The sequence below is a fragment of the Thalassophryne amazonica genome, chromosome 3, assembly GCF_902500255.1.
Source record: "Thalassophryne amazonica chromosome 3, fThaAma1.1, whole genome shotgun sequence".
NCBI classification, from domain to species: Eukaryota; Metazoa; Chordata; class Actinopteri; order Batrachoidiformes; family Batrachoididae; genus Thalassophryne; species Thalassophryne amazonica.
In genome coordinates this window covers 76,811,783-76,834,341 of record NC_047105.1, presented here as the reverse complement: position 1 = coordinate 76,834,341, position 22,559 = coordinate 76,811,783, and the positions used below count along the sequence as shown (strand labels likewise).

General features: G+C 39.8%; 1 protein-coding gene across 2 annotated transcripts in view; it reads right to left on the bottom strand.

The window, feature by feature from the left end:
• Positions 1–22,559, bottom strand: part of LOC117507095 (natural resistance-associated macrophage protein 2-like) — a 62,456-nt gene that overhangs the window by 816 nt on the left and 39,081 nt on the right. The gene's annotated exons all lie outside the window — the stretch shown is intronic.

Here is a 22,559-nt window from a genome sequence, read left to right as displayed (position 1 = left end):
ATTATTGTTCTTGTTCTGTCTCACAGGTTTAGAAAAAAGTTTGATCAAACAAAGCGCCAGTCTCTCAGCAACTTCTCAGACAAAGGAATTCCGACGAGGGGCTGGACGACTCCTCCCACAAGGAGTGCTCACAGGTGAATGACGTCACCGACAGGCGTGGAAAAACTCACGCATGCGCACGAGGGTTCAAGCATGTCTGACGTAAAAACATATGAATGAAATCCATATAGTTTTTGAAAAAAATAAAAAGGACCTATACTTTATTGACAGCCCTCATATCTTTGTTTTGTAATTTATAATGGCTTCATTTAATGCTCATATCAGGGAATTGATTAAGAAATTGAAGTCGTATCAATTTTATTTTAGAAACAAATCTTGTTTTTCAAGTCATGTAAGGAAAAAAAAGGCTGTTTTTCTGCAACCTTTTTTTCTTTGCTCGATTATGGTGAGGTTTGCCTCAGCTCAGGCACTGCCTGCATGCTTTCGATTCTTTTTATCATGAAGATTTATTATTCATGACTAATTCTGTAGTGAGTACTCATCGTTATACTTCATATGATCACAGTGGCTGGCCCTCACTGACTGTGTAGGCTAATACAGTGCTACATTTTAATTTACAAATCAGTCTTGGGTGTTTTGCCTTCTTACATATGTGACTTGAAGATGTCATTCTGGAAATTACAGTCTATATTCAAACTTGTACCTTGTTTATGTGCCCCAGGTTCACACAGACAGGATGGGGGGGGGGGGGGGGGGGGTGTGTGTGTGTGCAGCTTTGCTGCTCCCAGTGACTGGAATAGGTAACCTTACTAACTGGCGGTTAGTAAGGTTAGATCTTACTTGTGTTAAGTGCCTTGAAGCAACTCTTGTGATTTGGCACTACATAAATGAAAATAAATTGAAATTGAAAACTGAAACAGACAGTAAAACCCCCTTTACACTGGGACGGGGTCTGTCCAGTGGTCCTTGTGCAGTCATGAAATCTCATTGAACGTGACATGAAGCCAAAGAGGCGCTCAGCTGCCACCAGGACCCTACAAGGTCCGCTCAGTATCCTCTCACAAACTGCCATGACCACAATGGTCACCGTGAGGTATGAAGCTGCACAGGATTTCGTCAGAAGAGCCGTCAAGCCCGTAACAATGTACAAATACAACACAGACCACCCCATGACCCCCTACGGCCATGCAAAGACCACAGCAAACAGATCATCCACTGCAACATGACTGGAGTGATGTGTTTGAACATGAAGTTAGAAAAACAAAAAAAGAAGAGTAATATTTCAATATCACAGCAAACAGGTGCACAATAATCGGAGCTGTGTGCTGTGATTTTTATAAATAAAGTTCATTTTATAAAGTGCTGTTATAAAGCACCAAATGAGTTCTTTGTCAGCTGACGTCTGCAGAGTTCATCAGAAACTTTTGCGTGTGTTCAAATTTATGCATAGAGCTTTGTCTAATTTTCTGTAGATGATGGTTCATTCTGGGCTTCTAAAAGCACCGGTGTCATTTCAGCATGAGCGGGCATATGCAGCTCAGCTGTCACCAAAAGTGCGCTTCATGTCAGACACATCAGACAAGAAATCTGAGCCCCAATTACTGTTATGACGACAAGCTGCAGCACTAACTACTGTAAAAACCTCTCACCATGGAAGACAAAACCAGCTAAATATTAAATGAATCACTTTTTCCACATTTCTGTACGTGTACATTCAGTTTGGATTATGTATGTGTTCCCCATTCCCACTGCACCAACATCACCTGCCTGAAATGCCATGCGTGGAACGTTTTAATGTATACAACCCCAATTCCAATGAAGTTGGGACATTGTGTAAAATGTAAATAAAAACAGAATAAAATGATTTGCAAATCCTATCAACCTATACTGAATTGAATACACCACAAAGACGAGAAATTTAATGTTCAAACTGATAAGTTTTATTGTTTTTGTGCAAATGTTTCAGATTTCAGACAACTTTATTGATCCCAAAAAAGGGCAATTGCGTTTACACTAATTAATTCACAATTATTACTTGTTTACCGTAATACTGGCATACATCAAAATTAAAGACAACACATATACATTTGACATTGTTTATGTGCTCTAAACTTGAAGCAGTCCATCATCCGAATTGAGGCAAAGTGGGTGAAGGCAGCAGCAGGAGGGGCCCGCGCCACCCAGCCTGGGGGTTGAAGGCTGCAGCAGTAAAAACTGCGCTGCCTTCGACGTGGCAAGGAAGAAGCCAGGGTGAGGGGAGTGGAGAGATGGGGGGGTAACAGGGATGGAGGGAGGGAGACGTGTCGTGTGCAGATGAGTTAAATTTCTGTCAATTTCTGTCTGTCCGTGTCAAATCAAATCAGTTTTATTTATATAGCGCCAAATCACAACAAACAGTTGCCCCAGGGCGCTTTATATTGTAAGGCAAAGCCATACAATAATTATGGAAAAACCTCAACGGTCAAAACGAACCCCTGTGGGCAAGCACTTGGCGACAGTGGGAAGGAAAAACTCCCTTTTAACAGGAAGAAACCTCCAGCAGAACCAGGCTCAGGGAGGGGCAGTCTTCTGCTGGGACTGGTTGGGGCTGAGGGAGAGAACCAGGAAAAAGACATGCTGTGGAGGGGAGCAGAGATCAATCACTAATGATTAAATGCAGAGTGGTGCATACAGAGCAAAAAGAGAAAGAAACACTCAGTGCATCATGGGAACCCCCCAGCAGTCTAAGTCTATAGCAGCATAACTAAGGGATGGTTCAGGGTCACCTGATCCAGCCCCAACTATAAGCTTTAGCAAAAAGGAAAGTTTTAAGCCTAATCTTAAAAGTAGAGAGGGTTTCTGTCTCCCTGATCAGAATTGGGAGCTGGTTCCACAGGAGAGGAGACTGAAAGCTGAAGGCTCTGCCTCCCATTCTACTCTTACAAACCCTAGGAACTACAAGTAAGCCTGCAGTCAGAGCGAAGCGCTCTATTGGGGTGATAAGGTACTATGAGGTCAATAAGATAAGATGGGACCTGATTATTCAAAACCTTATAAGAAGAAGAATTTTAAATTCCCTTCTAGAATTAACAGGAAGCCAATGAAGAGAGGCCAATATGGGTGAGATATGCTCTCTCCTTCTAGTCCCTGTCAGTACTCTAGCTACAGCATTTTGAATTAACTGAAGGCTTTTCAGGGAACTTTTAGGACAACCTGATAATAATGAATTACAATAGTCCAGCCTAGAGGAAATAAATGCATGAATTAGTTTTTCAGCATCACTCTGAGACAAGACCTTTCTAATTTTAGAGATGTCCGTGTGTGTGTAAAGTCTGATGTTGCTAGGCAACAGCAGGCTGGGGGAGGGGGATAGATGAGAAGGGGGAGCCAAATTCCAAAGGCCGTAGATCCTTCTGGGGGAAGAGCAGGGAATTTTGTCTTCAGGAGCTGATAAGGCTGCCATGTTGATGTTTGGCGGAGAGATACAGAATTCTATTTACTGCACCGAAGAATATTCTCCGGTCCTCAGCAGTACATTCCTTTGCAATGCAGCAATTTGCTCCGAGATTGAATCCATTTTGCGTTTGAGTTCAAGAGTTCACGCAGTCTGAGATTCCACAGCATTGCCCAACTCAATCATGACGGACTAATGAAGGAACGGAATTTTGGAAGAAGCCATCCTGCTAACATTCCTGTGGGTCAGGGCAGCGCACCATCCAATCAGCACCAAACCTCCCACCATAAAAGCGAATAGGAATGAATCCTCAACGTCTTCCACAGAGAGTGGAGCCACATGTCACACTCCATTCTCTCAGGTGTCGAGAGCATAGCCCGCTGGGTAGGTTCCATCAGGGCACGCAGGGTTCCCCAACCCTGATCTCCTTGTCGAAAACAAATGGTGTCAATGGCGTCGAGAGACCAGCTGATCAATTGCATACTTAATCCAAATCATAATTTGAAGAATTCAGTCTGGTGAAGCTGGGACTTTGAAGGTCAGAGCAGAGATAGAGAGCAGAAAGGAGGAGAGGAGAAGGGAGGAATGCGACCGTCCTTGCCGGAGTCCCAAACTGAAGAATATTTGCTCATTTTGAAGTGGATTCCTGCAACATGTTTCAAAAAAGTTGGGACAGTGGTATGTTTACCACTGTGTTATATATACCTTTATTTAACCAGGTAAAAAAACTCATTGAGATTAAAACCTCTTTTTCAAGAGTAACCTGGCCAAGATGGCAACACAAAAGCAAAGTAGTTACATCAAACACAAAACACACACATTCAAAAAACAGAATTGCAATACATAGTTACAAAATGCAATTACACAGTCCAATTGTCCTTAACTCTCTGTCCTTTATGACTGTTTTAAATTCTCCAAAAGTTACAAGATGTGTCAATTTGAGGTCCTTGTGCAAAATGTTCCATGTGGACGGGGCAGCAACTTTAAAAGCCTTTTTGCCCAATTCAGTTCTGACTCTTGGGACCTGCATCAGTATAACATCCTGAGAGCACAGGCCATAAGCGCTGAGGTTTCTACACATATATGAACACAAATATGAAGGCAGAAGTCCAAGAATACATCTATAGATAAAAATAAGCCAAAGAGAGCGTCTACGAACAGACAAGGATGAACAATGTGCAGCGGCATATAATGAGCAGTGATGTACACGATAACTGCAGCCAGTAATAAAAGGTATTGCACAATGGTATACAGCATCCAGTTTCAATAAAAACTGATGAGGAGCATTCATAAAAAGCAAGTCTCCATAGTCTAACAAGGGCAGAAAGACTGTGGTGATCAGTTTTTTTCTAGCTTGCAACGAAAAACATGATTTATTTCTAAAAAAGAAACCCAGTTTCAATTTCAGTTTAAAAACAAGTTTATCAATATGCGATTTAAAAGACAAGTTCTCATCAATTAAAATGCACAAGTATTTGTAAGATGTGACCGTTTCAATTTCTGCTCCGTAAATGATTGACAACTTAGAAAGGGGAAATGGAAGCTGCTTGCCATTTAAAAACAGCATAGTCTTGTCTGCATTCAGCACCAACTTGACCCGTTTCAAACAGAGCTGAACAGTGTCAAAGGCTGACTGCAGCCATTCGAGTGATTTTAAGGCTGAGGAAGCAAAACAGTAAATTACAGTGCCATCAGCATAAAAATGTGATGCAGCATCAGACAAATCATCGCAAAGATTATTTACATAAATTGTAAACAACAAAGGCCCCAGTATAGAACCTTGAGGTATTCCCTTTTGCACGGGGAGGAAAGAAGAAAAAGACCCAGCAGCCTGAACACACTGCGTTCTCTCTGATAAATAACTGGAGAACCAGTTTAAGACCCGGTTAGATAACCCAATCTATGCAAGATAACGGTTAGATAACTCTACTATGCAAAGCAAAAGCTATACGAGGTCTGTTAGAAAAGTATCCGACCTTTTTATTTTTTTCAAAAACCATATGGATTTGAATCACGTGTGATTGCATCAGACAAGCTTGAACCTTCGTGCGCATGCGTGACTTTTTTCACGCCTGTCGGTTGCGTCATTCGCCTGTGAGCAGGCTTTGTGTGAGCACTGGTCCACCCTCTCGTCGTTTTTTTTTTATTGCGAATAAATGTCTGAACGATTTGGAGCTTTGCTGCATCAATTTTTTCCAGAAACTGTGACAGACCTCCAGGTGGACACCGTTCGGAAAATTAATATGGCTTTCAGGGATGATTTTATGGGGAATATACAGATTAAGGAGTGTTACTGCCGCTTTAAGGACGGCCCACAACTGCTGAGAGCGCGGCGCGCTCCCAGCGCCAATCGACATGCTCAGACCCCGCTGAAACAACCAGATCATTTCCAACGTGAAGGCTTTGTTGATCTGGGACCTCGTCTGACTTTCACAAAAAGGCAGAAGTCGTGGACATCAGCACTTTTTCAGCACATTCCACTGTTACAGGAGTTTTTTTCATGGAAAGAAAAGTGGAGGGACGCGCCACGGAGCCGTTCATTACGCGGGACAAAACCACCTCGGTGTTGGTCTCACAGGACGGCTTTCAGGTGGATTTCAGATGGATTCCAGTTGCTTTTCAGTCGTGTGATTATCCGATTGTGATTGTGCATGAGCTGGACATGCCCCAACATGTCCTGGAAGGCTTCATCACGGCGTTGCTTTGCGCCATGCGGCTCCACCACGACGCGCGGAACTCTGCCGCACGTCTGTCTCAATGTGCCGAAAAAATGCAGATGTCCACGTCTTTTCACAATTCCTGTGCTAGTCAGACAACATACCGGATCAAGACAGCGTCCAGTTTAGAAATGAACGGCACATTCCACTGTTACAGGAGTTTTTGTCATGGAAAGAGGAGCTGCTGCACCGTGCGTCACGGTGGAGCCGCATGGCGCAAAGCAACGCCGTGATCAGTTTGAACATTAAATATCTTGTCTTTGTGGTGTATTCAACTGAATATGGGATGAAGAGGATTTGCAAGTCATTGTATTCTGTTTTTATTTACATTTTACAAAACGTCCCAACTTCATTGGAATTGGGGTTGTACATACAACCCCTGGAAAAATTATGGAATCACCGGCCTCGGAGGATGTTCATTCAGTTGTTTAATTTTGTAGAACAAAAGCAGATCACAGACATGACACAAAACTGAAGTCATTTCAAATGGCAACTTTCTGGCTTTAAGAAACACTATAAGAAATCAGGAAAAAAATATTGTGGCAGTCAGTAACGGTTACTTTTTTAGACAAGAGGGAAAAAAAATATGGAATCACTCAATTCTGAGGAAAAAATTATGGAATCATGAAAAACAAAAGAACGCTCCAACACATCACTAGTATTTTGTTGCACCACCTCTGGCTTTTATAACAGCTTGCAGTCTCTGAGGCATGGACTTAATGAGTGACAAACAGTACTCTTCATCAATCTGGCTCCAACTTTCTCTGATTGCTGTTGCTAGATCAGCTTTGCAGGTTGGAGCCTTGTCATGGACCATTTTCTTCAACTTCCAAAGATTTTCAATTGGATTAAGATCTGGACTATTTGCAGGCCATGACATTGACCCTATGTGTCTTTTTGCAAGGAATGTTTGAAAAATGATTTCATCATCCCCAAACATCCTTTCAATTGATGGGATAAGAAAAGTGTCCAAAATATCAATGTAAACTTGTGCATTTATTGATGATGTAATGACAGCCATCTCCCCAGTGCCTTTACCTGACATGCAGCCCCATATCAAACTGTGGAAATTTACATGTTCTCTTCAGGCAGTCATCTTTATAAATCTCATTGGAACGGCACCAAACAAAAGTTCCAGCATCATCACCTTGCCCAATGCAGATTCGAGATTCATCACTGAATATGACTTTCATCCAGTCATCCACAGTCCACAATTGCTTTTCCTTAGCCCATTGTAACCTTGTTTTTTTTTTCCTGTTTAGGTGTTAATGATGGCTTTCGTTTAGCTTTTCTGTATGTAAATCCAATTTCCTTTAAGCAGTTTCTTACAGTTCAGTCACAGACGTTGACTCCAGTTTCCTCCCATTCGTTACTCATTTGTTTTGTTGTGCATTTTCGATTTTTGAGACATATTGCTTTAAGTTTTCTGTCTTGATGCTTTGATGTTTTCCTTGGTCTACCAGTATGTTTGCCTTTAACAACCTTCCCATGTTGTTTGTATTTGGTCCAGAGTTTAGACATAGCTGACTGAACAACCAACATCTTTTGCAACAGTGCGTGATGATTTACCCTCTTTTAAGAGTTTGATAATCCTCTCCTTTGTTTCAATTGACATGTCTCATGTTGGAGCCATGATTCATGTCAGTCCACTTGGTGCAACAGCTCTCCAAGGTGTGATTATTCCTTTTTAGATGCAGACTAACGAGCAGATCTGATTTGATGCAGGTGTTAGTTTTGGGGATGAAAATTTACAGGGTGATTCCATAATTTTTTTCCTCAGAATTGAGTGACTCCATATTTTTTTTTCCACTCTGCTTGGTCTAAAAAAGTAACCGTTACTGACAGCCACAATTTTTTTTCCTGATTTCTTATAGTGTTTCTTAAAGCCAGTAAGTTGCCATTTGAAATGACTTTAGTTTTGTGTCATGTCTGTGATCTGCTTTTTTTCTACAAAATTAAACAACTGAATGAACATCCTCCGAGGCCGGTGATTCCATAATTATTGCCAGGGGTTGTAAGTACATTAAGTTCATTGTGGACTCATGACAGTTTTGTCCTTTTTCCATGAATTGTATAATCCAGAGTTTGACTCACAGAGTTCAGTGTGGAGCTCCGTTTAAAAGATTCAAAAATGAGTTTTCTGAAGAGGACAGCAGTCAGACTTTTTCAGTCCCTGCAATGGTTTTTTAAAAAATCTGTTTTTATTTTTCATGGCTGTCAGTTGTTTTCCAGACAAAGTAAGTACAGTGAAAGGTGTTATTTGTATTGTGACGTCATTTTTCTGCAGATTTAGGTGATGCTGCCCGTGAATGACGGGGAAACGCACATGCACACATGATAAATCAAAAAAGATAAATCCAAACTAACGAGCATGAAAAATTAACCATTTAATATTTACCTTGTTTTGCCCACTGTTAGTTAGTGCTTTTATTTCAAGCAAGTGCAGGCCAAACAAAACTGTAACAGAAGTTAAGTCCAAAATTGAATTAAATGTGAACTTAAATCAGACAACACAACAATAGCAATATTGCAATGATGCTTGAAATAGAGTGGGGAGAAGTAAAACTTATTAAACTCCACCCCAATTTACAAAATAACACAAAAACAAAAACAGTCGCTTCCTTATCATTCCAGAAAACCTCATAAACAACCACTCTGAATCTTATGCACATGTGCAAAATCACACATACATAATAACTTTTATCTTATATACAGACATTACCACAGGTAACAATGTTTTTTTCCCCCCCCCCCAATACAAACAACGGTAATGTAAATACCATGAGGGTAAAGCCTGGGTCCCAGCGAATAATGAGCCACGCAGCATGTTTTCTTTGCTATGAGAGGGTTTCTTCAACTGTCATGGGAGTTTCGTGACTGAGTCGCTCTTAGAGGCATTGTCTTCAGTTAACGAGGCTCCTCTCTGAGCATGGCGTTAATTTCAAGAAGTTCAAAATTGAGCAACAACAGCGTGGTGCAGTTTGTGTATGAGTTACTGCGACGACTTAGAGGCATTTGCCTTCTTGCGCACACAATTCCACCTGCTCTGTGCGCTGGACGCTGTATATAAAACTATTTTGTAGCGGATTAATCATTTTCTGCCAAACCTTGGATGCTGAAAACACATCTAATCGCTTCTGGAATCACAGAGGACTGTTTCATCTAGACGCTTTTTTCCCCTCTCTTTCCTGCTCCATATGAAATGTATTTTGAACAGCTTCAGGTAACTATTTTTAATGTTTTTATAGCTTGATAAAACAGTTCCTAGCTGTAAAGGTATGTCTATAGTTGATTTAATATCTTGTGAATGGATCACATGAGCTCCGCTGTGTGTGCGCGCACTGCGCACCGACTCATCACACTCCAAAGGAGCATTTAGGCAGAACGCCAGCTCACGAAAGAGTGATTTTTCAGTCAATATTTGACAAACACAAAGTTAAAATTTGCATGACTGTGTGGAAGTGGATGTGTGTTTAAAGCCACGGAAGAAATAACTCCAGTGAAGCCGCTAAAAGCAGAGTAGAGCTGTGCAGCCACATACAGTAGTGTTCAGAATAATAGTAGTGCTATGTGACTAAAAAGATTAATCCAGGTTTTGAGTATATTTCTTATTGTTACATGGGAAACAAGGTACCAGTAGATTTAGTAGATTCTCACAAATCCAACAAGACCAAGCATTCATGATATGCACACTCTTAAGGCTATGAAATTGGAAAAAAAAAAAGTAGAAAAGGGGGTGTTCACAATAATAGTAGCATCTGCTGTTGACGATACAAACTCAAAACTATTATGATCAAACTGCTTTTTTTAGCAATCCTGTGAATCACTAAACTACAGTAGTATTTGGTTGTATAACCACAGTTTTTCATGATTTCTTCACATCTGCGAGGCATTAATTTTGTTGGTTTGGAACCAAGATTTTGCTCGTTTACTAGTGTGCTTGGGGTCATTGTCTTGTTGAAACACCCATTTCAAGGGCATGTCCTCTTCAGCATAAAGCAACATGACCTCTTCAAATATTTGGACATATCCAAACTGATCCATGATATCTGGTATGCGATATATAGGCCCAACACCATAGTAGGAGAAACATGCCCATATCATGATGCTTGCACCACCATGCTTCACTGTCTTCACTGAACTGTGGCTTGAATTCAGCTTGGGGGTCGTCTCACAAACTGTCTGCGGCCCTTGGACCCAAAAAGAACAGTTTTACTCATCAGTCCACAAAATATTCCTCCATTTCTCTTTAGGCCAGTTGATGTGTTCTTTGGCAAATTGTAACCTCTTCTGCACGTCTTTTATTTAACAGAGGGACTTTGCGGGGATTCTTACAAATAAATTAGCTTCACACAGGCGTCTTCTAACGTTCACAGCACTTACAGGTAACTTCAGACTGTCACTGATCATCCTGGAGCTGATCAATGGGTGAGCCTGTCATTCTGGTTATTCTTCTATCCATTTTGATGGTTTTCCATTTTCTTCCATGCGTCTTTTTTTTTTTGTCCATTTTAAAGCACTGGAGACCATTGTAGATGAACAGCCTATCATTTTTTGCACCTGCGTATAGGTTTTCCCCTCTCCAATCAACTTTTTAATCAAACTACGCTGTTCTTCTGAACAATGTCTTGAACATCCCATTTTCCTCAGGCTTTCAAAGAGAAAAGCATGTTCAACAGGTGCTGGCTTCATCCTTAAATAGAGGACATCTGATTCACACCTGTTTGTTCCACAAAACTGACGAACTCACTGACCGAATGCCACACTACTATTATTGTGAACACCCCCTTTTCTACTTTTATTTTTTACTAATAGCCCAATTTCATGGCCTTAAGAGTGTGCATATCATGAATGCTTGGTCTTGGATTTGTGAGAATCTACTGAATCTACTGGTACCTTGTTTCCCATATAACAATAAGAAATATACTCAAAACCTGGATTAATCTTTTTAGTCACATAGCACTACTATTATTCTGAACACTACTGTAGAAGGAGAGCGCTTTTGAAGGCATAACATAAAATTAGAAGTTACATCACAGTGACTTGTAAGCTGTGGAAGAAAGAAATATATATATTTATAATTTTTTTTTTTTTAAGTGATACACAGGTGTATATAATTAAAGGGGCCACTTCATTCTGTATGCAGAACGGCACCGCGCGCAAAAGAGCAATTTTGCAGAAATAAACGGACGAACACAAAGTTTAAAGTGGGATCACAGTGTGAAGATGACTGTGTCTAAAGCCAGAGAAAAAATAAAGCCAGCAAGCCACAGATGGAAAGGAAGCCAGTGAGAAGGCACAGAGGCAGATGTCCATGAATGAAGAACAGCGCATGCAAAAGAGCGATTTTGCAGAAATAAACAGACAAATATAAAGTCTAAAGTGGGATCATGGTGTGAAAATGACTGTTTAAAGCCAGGGAAAAAAATAAAACCAGCAAGCCACGGATGGAAAGGAAGACAGTGAGAAGGAGCATAGAGAGAATGTCCATGAATGGAGAACAGCAGCGCGCGCGCACAAAAGAGATTTTGCATAAATAAACGGTCAAACAAAATTTAATGTGGGATCATGGTGTGTGTGTTTAAAGTCAGGGAAAAAAATAAAGTCAGTGAGCCGCGGAGCCAGTGAGGAGCACATAGGTGGCTGTCCAGGAGCCCTTGGTTCAGTTCTAGCTGGTCTGGTGCATTACAGGTGGACAGCAGCCTAACGCACAATTGCAGTACTGTACTGGAGCGTCTATTTTTGGACTGCATTTAAAAAAAATGTGATATCTTTAAATGCTGCTGTGAATCTGTAAGTTGAAAGCCCACACTTTAAAGGGACCAGGTGTGGGAGGGCTGGAGGTTTGGACCAAACCCATCATGCCTAACCGTGTGGCAACATTGCGTTATCACAGTGCTACGTGGCTTAGTGTGGCTGATGCGAGCCATTTGAGGCTCTAATGACAGGTCGGTCGTGGCTCACTAGAGGCTGCTACGTGGCACATGCAGGGTACAGAGAGGTACATAGAGACACCTTCATAGCAGATGCGTGATAGATGAAAATGTGGGTTATTCTTCAAATAATCGCTGACACACCCATGTGTGGCTCATTATTCATGGCTTATTATTCGGTGGGACCCAGGCTTTACCAAATAATGAAGGCTGAAGAAGGAGCCACGCATGGGTGTGGGGTGATTTGAAGAATGACCCACGTTTTCATCTATCATGTATCCACTATGTGCCTCTCTGTACCCCGCATATGCCACGTAGCATCCTCTAGTGAGCCACGACCACCTGTCATTATAGCCTCGAATGGCTTGCATCAGCCACACTAAGCCACGTAGTGCCATGATAACGCCATGATAATGCCATGTTCGCACACGTTTAGGCATGAGTTTGGTCCAAACCTCCAGCCCTCCCACACCTGGTCCCTTTAAAGTGTGGGTTTTCAATTCACAGATTCACAGCAGCATTTAAAGATGTCCCTTTTTTTTTTTTTTTTTTTTTTTTTTTTTTTTTTTAAACGCAGTGCAAAAATAGACACTCCATCACAGTTCCGCAGTTGTGCGCTGTGCGCCAGGCTGCTGTCCACCTGTAATGCATCAGACCAGCTAGACCCGAACCACAGGTTCCTGGAGAGCCGCCTCTGTGCTCCTCGCTGGCTGCGTGGCTCTCTGGCTTTTTTTTTTTGCGGCTTTAAACACACAAAACTTTGTTTGTCCGTTTATTTCTGCAAAAGCGCTCTTTTGTGCGCGCGCTGCTGTTGTCCTTTCATGGACAGCTGCCTCTCTGCTCTTTCTAAGTAGCTTCCTTTCCATCCGTGGCTTGCTGGCTTTGTTTTTTCCCTGGCTTTAAACAATCATTTTTACAACGTGAATCCACTTCTGACTGTGTTCATCCGTTTATTCCTGCAAAAGCGCTCTTTTGCGCGCGGTGCCGTTCTGCATACAGAATGAGGTGGCCGTTTTATTATATACACCTGTGGATCATTTTATATATTTCTTTATTTCTTCCGCAGCTTACAAGTCACCATGATACAACTTTTAACTTTGTGTTATGTCTTCAAAATCGGTCTTTTGCGCACTCTCCACCTGTGTTGCCGCACAGCTCCTGCTCTTAGCTGCTCCACTGGAGTTATTATCTTCCATGGCTTTAAACACACATCCACTTTCACGCAGTCACCCAAATTTTAACTTTGTGTTCGTCCAATGTTGACTGAAATATCACTCTTTTGTGAGCTGGCGTTCTGCCTAAATGCTCGTTTGAAGCGTGATGATGAGTCACTGCCTCAATGCGCACACACAGCGGAGCTCATGTGATCCATTAATTCCAGAAGTGATTAGAGGTGTTTTCAGCATCCAAGGTTTGACAGAAAATGATTAATCCGCTACAAAGTAATTATTTTATATAGAGTCCAGCGCACAGAGCAGGTGAAATTTTGTGCGCAAGAGGAGAGCCCTCCAAAAATAGCCTCTCAGGTCCTGCCTCAGTGCGCATACACAGCGGAGGTCATGTGATCCATTAACAAGATATTAAATCAACTTACTTTTACATACAGCAGACAACATACAGACATACTTTTACAGCTAGGAACTGTTTTATCAAGCTATAAAAAAAACATTAAAAATAATTACCTTAAGCTGTTCAAAATACATCCCACATGGAGCAGGAAAGAGAGGAAAAAAAGTGTCCAGATGAAACAGTCCTCTGTGATGCCAGAAGTGATTAGAAGTGTTTTCAACATCCAAGGTTTGCCAGAAAATGATTAACCCACTACAAAATATATAGAGTCCAGCGCACAGAGCAGGTGCAATTGTGTGCGCAAGAGGAGGAGCCACTCCAAAAATAGCCTCTCAGGTCCTGCGAAGATGCCAGGCGCACGGATAATGGACTTTTTGCAGACTCGTAAGCACCACGCAAATGCCTCTAAGCCGTCGCAGTAACTCGAACACAAACTGCGCCACGCTGTTGCTAAATTTTGAAACATCTTGAAATTAGCGCCACGCTCAGAGGAGCCTCGTTAACTGAAGATAATGCCTCTAAGAGCCACTCTGAGCCACTATAATGCCACGATAGCTCACGAAAAAAAAAAAAAAAAAACAGGGTGCGTGGCTCCTTCATTCGGTGGGACCGAGGCTTAAGTAACAGTGATGATCTGATACCAACAATGATAAAAGGAATACTGTAAGGGTAAGTAACATCTAATTTGACACAAACAACATAATACAGTCAATCCTCACTATCTGTATATTGTGACCAGATATTTTGTTTGTAAAATTTAACCTGAGGGATGCAATGACATTGTTTTAGTTCAAGCCCCAGACTGTTCCACAACTCAACACCGTGTACAGACAAAAAATCTTCTCCTGGTCGTTCTCACCTTTGGAACTACGAAATTCCCAAATCCTCTTAACTGTATGACGGATCTCTAAAACATATTTTGAATATTGATTGGTAATAAGTGATGAAATGCTTTGAACATGAATTGTACACTGTATAATTTTACAAGAACAAAGTTTTTATGGTTTTAAGAAAGAGGATTTGTATGTTCAAGATACCCAGTCTTGTGAAGAGTTTGTATAGCCCTTTTTTGTAGCAAGAATAGTGATTGAATTGACTGTTTATAATTATTGCCCCATACTTCTACACAGTAGGTCAGGTATGGAAGAATGAGAGAATACAAAATATGTAGTACATTGTGATCAAAAATATATTATTCATTATTGCAAGGCTTTTAGAGACTTTGGATGATACATGTCTGATGTGTGCTTTCCAACTTAACTTATGGTCTATTAAGCCTAAAAATGTTATTTCTGAGACATTTTCAATTTGGACTCCATCTATCTCAACCATTAAATGTGGGTTTAATTTATAATTTCTAAATACCATTGCATTGTTTTATTTAAATTTAAAAACAATGTTACTTTTAATTTTACTTAATTCATTGTTCACTGTATTTATGAGTTGTTCAAAACTGTCATTGCTGTAGAATATGTTGGTGTCATCTGCAAACAATATGCATTTTACCAGTTTTGAAACACTAAAAACATCACTGATATACAAATTAAATAATTTGGGGCCCAACACTGACCCCTGGGGGACGCCACAAGCAATGTCAAGACATGTTGAGGAAGACTCACCCATTTGAACATATTGAACTCTGTCGCTTAAATAACTTAATCCATTTCCCAGCACACCCCGTATTCCATCATGTTCAAATTTTTTGATTAGTATTTCATGATTGATCATGTCAAAAGCTTTATTGAGCTCTATGAAAATTCCTATGGCATATTTTTATTGTCCAATGGTTTTGATATTCCTTCTCTAGCATCAATTATAACCAACGAAGTGGATCTATTCATTCTAAAGCCATATTGACTTGTTAACTGTGTTTATATATATATATATATATATATATATATATATATAAATTCTTCGAAACATCTATCAAACACTTCCAGGATTTTTGAAAATTGAAATAAATCTGTAATTTGAACAATGACCTTAGCAATTTTCATTTTCCTTGGGACAGCACCATTCTGAAGCGACAAATTACAAACAAAAACTATACATCCTATCAAATTCACTGGTGGGTTTGTGATTGATTTGATTCAAAATATCAATGTTGAAATCTCCACATATAAATATGGGTTTATCATTGACAACTGAAAATTTTTCCATGTATTCATTAAATGTGTCAACACTTGACCCAGGTGATCTATAAACATAGCTTATGATAACATTCTTTTGCTTCTCGTTTTTATTTTGATGGTTACACATTCCATTACATTATCAACTACTAATGACATGTCATTTATAATTGAATATATGCACATAACACCACCTGTCTCTCGTTCTCTGTGTGCACGAAGAGTGAGGAAATATGACGGAAACACCGAGGCCGCGCGGCACCAGCGTAGCGCAGATCCATCCCGGTGACAAACAACGCAGGCTGTTAACATCGGTGATCGCCAAGCAGCCCATAAGCCGACCATGGGGCCTAAGAAGGTTCTGACTGCGGAGGAAGGTGACGATATTAAAAAATCTCTGGACTTTCTATCAGAGAAGATTTCTGTTGTGAAGCAGCAACAGAAATCAATCATGGATCTGGTGGAGGAGGTGAAGGCATTACGGCTCCAGAACGCCGAGAAAGACCGGCGTCTGGTGCAGCTGGAAAATAGAGTGGCTGAATTGGAGCAGTACACCAGAATCAACGACATCATCACCGGTCTTCACATCAAACCACGGTCCTACGCACAGGCGGTAACAGATGAGAGCGGAGGGGAGCCCAGTGAACAGGAGGTCAGCTCTGTGGAAAAACAGGTTGCTGATTTCCTTCTATCTAAAGGTATAGAAATGGATTTAAATAACATTGAAGCGTGCCACCCTCTGGCCCGGAGAAATGACGGTGATAAACGAACCTTCATCATGAGATTCATCAACAGAAAACACAAAACAGCACTGTTAAAACAGTGGATGGAAAGAAAACTGAAAGGGACGGATGGAAAGAAAACTGAAAGGGACAAACGTATTCATCAATGAACATCTCACCAAACGGAACGCCGACATCGCCAGGAAAGCACACTTCTTAAAGAAAGAGGGAAAAATCCAGCACACATGGACTTCAAACTGTAAAATATTCATCAAACTGAACGGATCACCAGAACAAGCAAAAGTCATGGCAATAAGGAACATCGAGGAGCTGGACAAATATGAACAATAGGTATGAGGACTCAAACACATCACAGCACCATGAAGCAGACTGGAGCAACCCACTCATCCACATCATCTACATCCGGAGACAAGAGAGACATAATGACTAAGGATAATGATCTGTTTATTTCTGCCCAGGAGCTCTGTCTAGATACATTTAATTATAATAATTCTGCTAACTGCCCCTTCGAATCTGAAAATGATCCTGATACATTTTTCAGTGAGAATATTGTGAGGCAGTGCAAATATTTTACAGAAGAACAATTCAAAAATTATAAAATCAATGATGAAGATTTTTCAATTATACATTTCAACAGCAGAAGTCTCTCGTAATCTGTCCACTATTAATGATTGCTTGAAAACATCCAAAAAAAAAGTTTTTCAGTTATTGCAATTTCAGAAACATGGTTAAATGAGGATAATAAAGATCTGGTATATCTTGATGGTTATGAATTGTTCCTGGTTAATAGGCAGACGAGAAGGGGCGGAGGCATTGCATTATATGTAAGATCAGATTATAACTGTAAACGCATTAACATGTCATTTACAGTGGACAAGATCATGGAATGTGTTACCATAGAAATTACATCTATAAACTCCAAAAACATAGTTGTTAGTTGTATTTACAGAGCTCCTGGGACAAATATTGACACCTTTGAAGACATTATCTTAGGAATGTACAACAAAATCAACAGAAATAAGCATTTATTTGTCTGTGGAGATTTCAATATAGGTTTTTTTAAACCCTCACAATCATCCACAAATTACCTCATTTATAAACACCTTGTACTGTTTAGGACTGTTTCCGACCATCATTCATCCTAGCAAAATAACTATGGACTCAACAACTCTCATTGACAATATTTTAACTAATGCTATATCTGGTAATCTTAGTGGGGGACTACTGGTCAGTGATATCAGTGATCACTTGCCAGTTTTCTCAGTCTTTGCATTGGAGGATTGTTGTAAGTATCGAAGCAATATCAAATTCATGAGTAGAAAAGTAACACCTGAAACAATTGAAAATTTAAGGGAGGATTCATCAAGTCAGAATTGGTCGGATGTTTTTGTTGATGATGTTGACAGGTCATATGATGCTTTCATTTCCATTTTTTCCAGTTTGTATAATAAACACTGTCCATTTGTTGACAAAATATATAGAAATCAATATAGCAACAAACCATGGATAACTAAGGGGCTTCAGAGGGCATGTAAAAAGAAAAACTTACTATATAAACAATTCATAAAACTATGAACTAAGGAAGCTGAAAGTAAGTATAAAACATAAGAATAAGTTAATCAACATCATGAGACTCAGTAAAAAAAAAAAAGATATGAGTTACTTGTCAAAAATAGAAACAACATCAAAAACACATGGAACATATTAAATGAAATAGTAAAAAAGAATAGAGTAACTAGAGATTATCCTTCATTTTTTCAGAGTAACAACTACATCACGATTGATAACAACGAGTCTATTGCTGAACACTTTAATGAATACTTCGTTAATGTGGGTAAAAATCTTGTCAGTAAAATTGACTCATCAACTAATAACGTCTGGGTAAATAATTCAACATTTAACAAATCTGTTTCAATGTTCATTGGTGGTACTCATGAAAGAGAAATACTTGATCTGGTTCATGGTTCAAAAAGTAAGAAATCGACTGATTTTAATAATTTGGATATGGCTTTATTAAAAAAGTTATTGATTGTATAGTAAAACAGTTCAATTATATTTGCAATATGTCACTAAGTACTGGTAAATTTCCTTCTCAAATGAAAATAGCCAAAGTAATTCCTCTGTTTAAAACTGGTGACAAACACATTTTCTAATTATAGACCTATATCACTCCTGCCACAATTTTCCAAAATTTTGGAAAAAATATTTGCTAAAAGATTAAATTATTATTTACTGAAGCATAACATCATTTGTGAAGAACAATATGTATTCAGGTCTCGAACTACATCACATGCTTTGATGGACTTTGTGGAAAGTATAGCAACTGCAACTGACAAACAATACGTGTTTTTTTTTTTTTTTTATTTACAGAAAGCATTTGACAATTAACCATGGAATACTATTAACTAAACTGCATAAATATGGAATCAGAGGTCTGGCATATGAATGGATAGCTAGTTATTTACAAGGCAGATTTCAGTATGTTCAATTCAATAATACAAATTCTGAACTCAGGGAAGTCACATGTGGGGTGCCGCAGGGCTCAGTGCTGGGTCCTTTGTTGTTTATAATCTATATAAATAAGTTGGGTGTCGAGTTCACTGAGATGTGTCCTTTTTGCGGATGATACAACTGTGTTCTGTAGCGGTGAAAATCTTGAACAGCTTCTGGACATAGTGGAGAAAGAACTGGAAAAATTTAAGGTTTGATTTGTCGCTAATAAGTTGTCACTCAACCTTGGGAAAACTAAATGTATTATATTTGGAGATAAACAGGCACCCAAATGTAAAAATTTAACTATAAACAATAAGGAAATTGAGTTAGTAACAGAGAATACATTTTTAGGTGTTATAATTGATAATAAACTTAGCTGGAAACCACAAATTATGTGAAATCAAAATTGTCAAAACTATAGCCATTTTGTATAAAGCAAAAGACGTACTGCCACAAGAAGGGTTACTTACTTTATATCATTCTCTGATGGTACCATATAAGACATATTGTGTTGAGTCATGGGGGAACACTTACAAATCAAATACTAATCCAATATTCCTTTTGCAAAAACGAGCCATACGAATCATCTGCAATAAACATTATCGTGAACCAACTCATTCTCTATTTGTGTCTTTAAATTTATTACAATTCATAGAATTGGTTGAATACATTACAATTCAAACTTTGTTTCGAGCGAAAAACCAAGCCTTACCGAGACATGTCCAGAGTCTGTTCCGATTGAGGGAATCCAGATATAGTTTAAGAGATTGTGCAATTTTTATGAAACCACGAGTAAGAACAAATGTAAAGGGTTTTTGTGTGTCTGTGGTTGGGGTGAGGAAATGGAACAAATGATCAACAGAGGTTAGAATGAGTGGTACCTTAGTAAGATTTAACAAACTACTCAAAAAGAACATCATGTCTAAGTATCATAAATAAGCAAATATAATTTAATTTATAGAGAATGTTTAAAGGACTTGTACCGATTGGCCAGACAAAGGGACAGAGCTGGAAAGGATGTGCAGCAGGTTAGGGTGGTAAAAGATGCACATGGTAATGTGCTGACAAGTGAGGAGTGTGTGCTGAGAAGGTGGAGGGAATATTCTGAAGAGTTGATGAATAAAGAAAATGAGCGAGAGAAGAGGCTGGATGATGTGGTGAGAGTAAATCAGGAAGTAAAAGAGATTAGCAAGGACGAAGTGAGGACTGCTATGAAGAGGATGAAGAGTGGAAAGGCAGTTGGTCCAGATGACATTCCAATGGAGGCATGGAAATGTCTAGGAGAGATGGCAGTAGAGTTTCTAACCAGATTGTTTAATAAAATCTTGGAAAGTGAGAGGATGCCTGAGGAGTGGAGACGAAGTGCACTGGTTCCTATTTTCAAGAACAAGGGTGATGTGCATAGCTGCAGTAACTACAGAGGCATAAAGCTGATCAGTCACAGCATGAAGTTATGGGAAAGAGTAGTAGAAGCTAGGCTTAGAAAACAGGTGAAGATCTGTGAGCAGCAATATGGTTTCATGCCGAGAAAGAGCACTACAGATGCAATGTTTGCTCTGAGAATACTGTTGGAAAAGTACAGAGTAGGACCGAAAGAGTTACATTGTGTGTTTGTGGACTTAGAAAAAGCTTATGATAGGGTGCCAAGAGAAGAGTTGTGGCATTGTATGAGGAAGTCTGGAGTAGTAGAGAAGTACGTTAGGGTAGTGCAGGACATGTACAAGAATAGTGTGACAGCGGTGAGATGCGCAGTCGGAATGACAGACTCATTCAAGGTGGAGGTGGGATTACACCAAGGATCAGCTCTGAGTCCTTTCTTGTTTGCAGTGGTGATGGACAGGTTGACAGATGAGATCAGACAGGAGTCCCCATGGACTATGATGTTTGCAGATGACATTGTGATCTGTAGTGAGAGTAGAGAGCAAGTTGAGTCTAGTCTGGAGAAGTGGAGATATGCTTTGGAGAGAAGGGGAATGAAAGTCAGTAGAAGCAAGACTGAGTACATGTGTGTGAATGAGAGGGAGCCCAGTAGAATAGTGCAGTTACAAGGAGTAGAAGTGGTGAAAGTAGATGAGTTTAAATATTTGGGGTCAACTGTTTAAAGTAATGGAGAGTGTGGTAGAGGTGAAGAAGAGAGTGCAGGCAGGGTTGAGTGGGTGGAGAAAGGTGGCAGGAGTGATTTGTGACCGAAGAATATCAGCAAGAGTGAAGGGGAAAGTTTACAAAACAGTAGTGAGACCAGCTATGTTGTATGGTTTAGAGACGGTGGCACTAAGAAAAAGACAGGAGGCAGAGCTGGAGGTGGCAGAGCTGAAGATGTTGAGATTCTCTTTCGGAGTGACAAGAATGGACAAGATTAGAAATGAACATATCAGAGGGACAGCTCAGGTGGGACGGTTTTGAGACAAAGTCAGAGAGGCGAGCTTGAGATGGTTTGGACATGTGCAGAGGAGGGACCCAGGGTATACAGGGAGAAGGATGCTGAGGATGGAGCCACCAGGCAGGAGGAGAAGAGGGAGACCAAAGAGGAGGTTCATGGATGTGCTGAGAGAGGACATGCAGGTGGTTGGTGTGACAGAGGAAGATACAGAGAACAGAGTGAGATGGAAACGATTGATCTGCTGTGGCGACCCCAAACGGGAACAGCCGAAAGACAAAGAAGAAGACTTATTGTATATTTGAATGTGTGGGTATGTGTATGCGTATGTAGATATATAGATATGGGTAGGTGTATATAAGTGACTGTGTATATGTATGTATATATTTATGTATGTAAAGTATATACGTATGTATATGGCACAGCCCAAGCAGAGGGTCACCCCAAAGAGCCTGGTCTGCTTGAGGTTTCTTCCTTATAGGGAGTTTTTCCTCACCACAGTTGCCTAGTGCTTGCTCTGGGGGTTGGTAAGGTTAGTCCTTACTTGCGTAAAGTGCCTTGACTCGACTTTGTGATCTGGTACTATATACGAGTAAATATAATTATAAGTGAATAGTATATTGATGTATATGTCTGTGTGTCGACATGTAGTAGTGAATTTGTTCTTATGTAAATATGACTGATTAGAATTGTTGGACTTGTACTAGCAGGGGTGGGCGCTAATAAGCTTTGCTTCAGCCCACACCCTTTCGGACTCACTAGTTTTGTCTGAGTTTGTGGAATTGTTCATTTTTTTCTATTTGAATATTTTGTGTGCCGAATAAAAAACTTTGTCACTTGTCACTTTAATGGGGGCCTAAGCTGCAGCAACTGCTCTGTGTTTTTAAAGCTCTCTTGAAAGACATAGAAGATAGATAATCCATCTGTCAATGGTTTAGATCATTTTTACTTCAGTTAGTCACTTTTGTAAGATTTCATGGTTTTACCTGAATCAGTTTTGATTTCTGTTGTTTTGTTCTCTTGTTTTAACATACACTGTATGTGTTTGTTCGGAAAGAATGACTTAAAAAAAAAAAAGGAAAAATATCAAAGAAAGAATGAATATATTGTACATAGTTGTGCTAAAATTTAGACCTAAAACACTTTGCAATTGAATCAAATATTA